Below are 6,394 nucleotides of genomic sequence, written 5' to 3'. Positions count from 1 at the left end.
AGATGTGATTTTTACCAGATTTAAAGGACGCCATACTAATAAAGAAAAACAAAACATCTGGGAGGACATTGCTACCAAACTAACTGCAACCAGGGGTGTTCAAAGGTCACGGAAGGAGGTCTGCAAGAAGTGGCAGGATTTTGCAAGCCTAGCAAAAAGGAAGAGGGCACTGCAGAGGACTGCAATTAAAAAAAAACAGGTGGTGGGACCAATGAGTCCCCCCTTCTTACAGCCGAGGAAGAAAAGGCATTGTCAATACTTGGCACAAGTGGTTCAGATGGAATTAGTGGTGGTATTGACATCCATGGCGGAGTAGGGATAACTCAACCTGAGCCTGAGCCTGAACCTGAGTCAGGTCCTTCATGCTCAGAGGAACCATCAGTTTCATCTGCCATCTCCGAGCACCTACCATCTCCTAGTCCTCCAAAAAACCCTCCCAGACCACAGCCTCCATCTTCAGTGGTCCAGACTGCAGCCACAACAACTCCGCAGTTTGAGAATGTCTGTAGCTGTAGTCAGGACCTAGTGCGGCTGGAGAGAGAGAAACTAGATGTCTTGAAAGACATTAGGCATTGCCTTCAAGAAGCCATTGAGAGAGACAACAACTTCCAACAGCAGCTCATTGAGCTCAAGAAGGCCAAACTGGCCTTAGAAGAGAGGAGGCTTGCACTAGAGGAGATGAGTTTTGCAAGGCCCTCAATTTCTGTGCCAATTATCTTGCCAGAAGACACAGGTAATGTGTTTTATTGTTTCAGTAATTTGTGCAATGTGAAATGTTTTCTATATGTAGTTATGACTCATCTCACTGTACAATGTATTTTGCAGGTTGTGGGGAACTGAATAACCCAAATTAATAAAACCATGCAATGTTTTTTATTAATAAAGCTATATGCAGTGTTTTTGATGTCCATGTGTTTGTTGAACCATGCACACGAGGCCTAGGACCATATGAAATAATATAATAATTGTTATGAGTTCTTCCAAATGTTTCTGAAGTAAATGGCTAATGGTTGATGATTATTTTCAGACATAAGCATTTAAGTTTCAATATTATTAATATAAAGTCTATATATTTGGCGTGACAGATAACACAAATATATATACAGTACTTCATCTAGCCAATACATTTCTACAGGTATAGACAAAAAAATCAACAACATTTTTTACCAGTACTGTTCTATGTATACATTTTTATAATAAGCACAACTTTTCATCATTATGAACAGAGGATAGATTAAAGGAATATAATATGTAATCTATACAGTTTCTAAGCATGCCACACCTTCACTTTCTTCAAGGTAGGGCCTAATGTCATTACTGAAATTGATGATAGGCAGTGGGATATGTGAACATTATCACAGCCTGATGACCTTCACATGGTTTCTTCAATTAAGCTAGGATTAGTATAGAGTTTACACCTCACTAGACTTGCAGAGGAAATCATGGGTGCACTACAGCGTGTTCTTCAATTGAGGGTCAGAGAAAGACAAAGACAGAGATGACCATGAAGTTGTCACGTTACGAGGCGCTTGAAAAACGGCGAGAAAACCAATTGCAGGTAAGTAATATTTATTCAAGGGATAATCCAGAGGGGTAAAAAGTCCAGGCAGGGGTCGAAACCAAAACATCCATCCACATAAAAACAAGACACGAAGACAAGACAAGGCAAGGATGACGGACATGAAATAACCTGACATTAAACAAGGACTCCGTGACATAGACTAAGACAGACTGGGTATTTATACACAGAAGGATAATGGGGAAAGAGGAGACAGGTGGGGGGAACAATCAATTACGCAACAAGGAGGAAGGTGACCATATAAGGGAACAGGAAGTGATTTGGGACAGACACCGTGAGAAGGAGGACATCTAGTGGAACCCCGGGGAACAACAACCCAGACACTGTGACAGAAGTAGACTGGTGACTTTAAATGCCTTCATCAGACAGCATCAAACCCCCTTGGATATCCTTAATGACATGGCTATAATAAGGCGATACCGTCTGCCAAGAGAACAAATAGCCCAATTGCTAAATAGCATTGGACCTCAGCTGATGCATGCCACCAGGAGAAATTTCGACTTCTCCCCTGAAATCCAACTCCTATCAGCCTTGAGATTTTATGCAACAGGCAGTTTTCTCCAGGTACTTGGTGATGGGCTTGGACTAAGTAAGGCATCAGTTTCAAGAGCTGTTCAAGCGGTCACCAATGCATTACTTCCACTTGCTGTGGAACACATTCAATTTCCAGCATCAAGACAGGACATCACAGAAATACAACAGTATTTTTTAACACATCATCACATCCCACAGGTCATTGGAGTGATCGATGGTGACTTGATCCCTATCCTTACACCATCTGTGGATGGCCATGTATATATATGCCGCAAGGCTATGCAGCTATCAACTGCCAGGTGATCTGTGACCATAAGGGTTGGATTACAGACACTGTGGCAAGGTGGCCCGGAAGCACACACGACTCCTTCATGTTCACCAATTCATCTGTTGGTCAGGAGGCACAAAACTTACAGGGACAGTGGAGGCTGCTTAGGGACAGTGGTTACCCACTGAGGCCATGTCTCTTCACGCCTGTGGCTAATCCTATGAATAACAGGGAGACAAATTTCAACGAGACACACCGTGTTGCACGTAGTATTGTGAAACGCACAATAGGGAGGTGGAAGATGCGCTTTCGGGCAATTCACCAGTCCAGCGGTGGTCTTTTGTTTGCTCCACAAAAGTACTGTGCAGTAATAATAGTAACAGCTATGCTGCACAACATTGCAGTGCAGATGAGAGTGCCCTTACTTAACAGGGAGGAAGATGAAGAGGTGGAGGAGGAGGAGGAGGATGTGGAGGACGAAGATGGCATGGGACCACATGGCCAACCAAGAAATGCCCAATACTTGGCTGGTTTTCGTGCACGTCAGCAAGTCATTGACAGATTTTTTTGAATTCATTCCTATTTTGCCCAGTCTTTGAAGCAAATTTCCCACATTACTTCTTTTATGATTTTTTTTTTTTTTTGTTCATTCATTTTATTTAGATGTGTTTTTTATCTTGTTTTCCCCTTTTTATTTATTTCATTTATAAATTCATGTAAACAAAAAACGAGTACTATAAAGTGTTCAATAAAGTACAATCAAAATTATTATATTACTCGTGTTGCAGTGTGTTAAATCTAGATAAGTGTAATCTGCCGGTTGTCCAGCAGGTGTCCTCATAAATCTGTCTTCTTACGATGCACTTGGGGATGTACGATTACTCCAGAGCACTCGTAGATCTACGAAGATTTTCAAGTGCTACTTAAGCTACGATGCTTTTGGGAAACAGACCGTAATATTAAGATCAATCGTACGATCGTTTTTACGATCAATTTAGGCTTACGATGCTTTTGGGAAACGCAGCCCTGGAGTAATCGCAAAGCCCTAAGTGCATTGAAGATGCAGTCACCTGCAGGACAATCGGCAGATTACCTTTATCTTGATTCAAGTGCAATGTGATTATAATATAAGGATTTAATTGTGCTATATTGTACACTTTATAACTTGTTTTTTTTATTTTTTTTTTTTTATTTTTTATTTATAGATTAAGGGTTATGTCAATGAGTTGCTGAAGTGCACAAAAGACAGCTATGTATTGGAACAGGAAATAAGTCTCACTCTCTCTATATACTTTATATAAATAAATAAATTTTAATACATGTATGCATTTAGCAGACGCTAATCGACTTACAGTGCATTCAGGCTAATATGTTTTACATAACATAATATATCAGTACAAGTTTCAAGTACAAGTTAATATATAAGTAAGTTTCAATAGTTTCTCGAAAAGTGTCAGGGATTCGGCTCTGAGTGTGCCTCTCTGCGGTGGTACCACGAGGCGCCGCTCAATCACCGATCGCAGGCTTCTGGAGGAGCTGTAGACAGTGGAGGTAGGAGGGTGCTGTCCACGTGGCTGTTTAACAAGGGCAGTTCTGCAGGGCGTAATTTTTAAGGGACACCAGTGACAGTTCTAGCACTGTACAAAACACTCTATCTTCAATAGAACCTAAGTACAAATTGTGGACATAAGGACTTTATACTAGTTCTCTGTCGAAATGCTACAATTCATTGTTCAAATAGTATTTTGTTAGGTTCTACGTTTAATGAACCCTTTATGTCGACCGAGGAACGAAAAAAAAAAAAAAACTCCCAGCTGTTTGATCGTTTATGTCGTTTCCAAATGTAAACTGATCTGTCGCTATTCTGTAAACTGTGTAATGTATAGGCTACCTATATTAACAAAATATTAACATTGTGTATGTCTGTGAAACTACATTGAAACAGTGTGTAGTGTGTATCTTAAATAGCGCTACATAAATAAACGAGTTGAAAAATGCATAAGAGCGGAAAAAACTATGAGTGCATGATGTTGTTTAACGCTTTGGAGAGTTTAGTCTAAGAAAATGTGCGTGTAAATGAGCATTCTTGTAAAGATAAAATTCCCCATTAATGCTAATCAAGAAATTAAATTGACAAGCAATAGGCTATCTTTAAATTGTGAAGTTACAGATCTGTACCTGTTTTGGAACATAAGATAATTTGCTGCTAAGTTAGGTCACTGGAATAAAACTCAACCAAAGGAATCACTTTTGCATGCAGTGCCTTACGAATTAAGAAAATAATTTCTGAATGGATGGATACTATAACTCTTAGCTAACTTTGCTGCCTGTTTCCTGATATTATAGCCTACTTTATTTATATTAACATTATATTAACTAGCCTAATTTCGCTTAGAGTATGACTCTTGCTATTCAAGACATGATATGTGTTACTGTAGCTCAGTGCTAGAGCACTGCGTCAGTAGCGAAAAAGTTAGTGGGTTCATTTCCCAAGAAACAGCGTCTAAATGCATAAATGTAATTGCACAAAAAATTATCTTAGGAAATTTGACAGCCTTATCGGGTAGACTATTTACGTGGTTGGAAAACATAAACATACAAAACATTAATATATTATTACAACTGAGACACGTTAAGTTGTTTTAGTGTTTTAATTAATCTCACTAAGATTTGCACAACATTCTTCACTTGAGACAGGGGGATGGGCTGAACGTTTCTCGATCATTCCTCACAGAAAATGACGCCATATTAAAAAGACCTATCAGTTATTAAAGCACTTTTTGGTATTAAAACAAGTTTCAATTAGCTAAATTACACATTTTCTAGACCCAGCTACATGGAGCTCTTCAAGTGCATGTAGCCTATGTAACTCAACACCAATGGCAAAACATTATATATCTCTGGAAATACTATCTGAATAGGTAGCCTAGCCCTATAGCCTACCAGCTTTATAATGATCAAGTAGGCTAATAAGCAACTAACAATATTTATAAGTCACGTCTTTTAAATCTTAGAATGAAATATAGCTTGCCTAAAATGCTTATCTAATGCATATTAATGTAGACCAAGTAAATAAATGGCGTTTGAGAAATATTGACAATTATGGTGCACGGGTGCGCGTATTCACGTAAAACATCTGCTAAAAGTTTCCTTTGCTTGCCCCAAGGGGTAGGTTTGTGTTGTGGTTATGGATGGAGCCTCATATTTAACCTATATTCTATTAAGCAAATAGAAGGCTACAAGTTTTCAAAATAATGGGTAAAATATCAGATCCCCGATGCTGCGCCAGCTTTTCGAAAAATCGAAATTAAGAAATATTTATTATCGATTACGAAACAACATATTATTTTTATTATTATTATTATTTTCATATGAAATACAAATGTAGGCCTAGTAGTGGTGCGGCTAGTGAAACAGTGAGTAGGCTACGTTGCAGAGTGTACATGGATTCCGCAACAGGTCACATAATAGGGTGAACAGCTGACTCCGAGGCGTGCTGGCAGATGGTTGGTATAAGCCGGGTGGTGGTGTTTGGTGGGGGGGCTCACATTCATTGTTTAGTTATTTGAGCCCCACGAACAGACAATAACCCTATCCAGTAGCAAGAAAAGATGGAAAAGCTTCTTCTTACAGAGAGGAAATGGTCTTAAAAAAGTTCAGAAAAATCTCATTGTTTTGGCCGTCTGCTGCTTTCTACCAGCAGATGTCAGCCGTTCAGACTCATTTAATATTCGTTTTTCTTTGTAATAGATGAATTTACTTACACAAAATAATTCAGAAAAAAATCATAAACCCAACAATATATATAATATATATATATATGTATGTGTGTGTGTGTGTGTGTGTATGTATGTATGTATGTGTATATATATATATATATATATATATATATATATATATATATGTTGTTTTAAAATCCTACAGCTATTTATAAGATGTGTCCTATTTGTAGTAATTTAGTGCTGTGCTTTGAATAGGCTAGTCCAACGAATTGACATTTAATGAAAATGTAA

The sequence above is a fragment of the Carassius auratus genome, unplaced genomic scaffold, assembly GCF_003368295.1.
Source record: "Carassius auratus strain Wakin unplaced genomic scaffold, ASM336829v1 scaf_tig00011856, whole genome shotgun sequence".
In the NCBI taxonomy this organism is placed as follows: domain Eukaryota; kingdom Metazoa; phylum Chordata; class Actinopteri; order Cypriniformes; family Cyprinidae; genus Carassius; species Carassius auratus.
The sequence above is the reverse complement of the archived record's forward strand: the minus strand, read 5'-3'. Positions refer to the sequence as shown.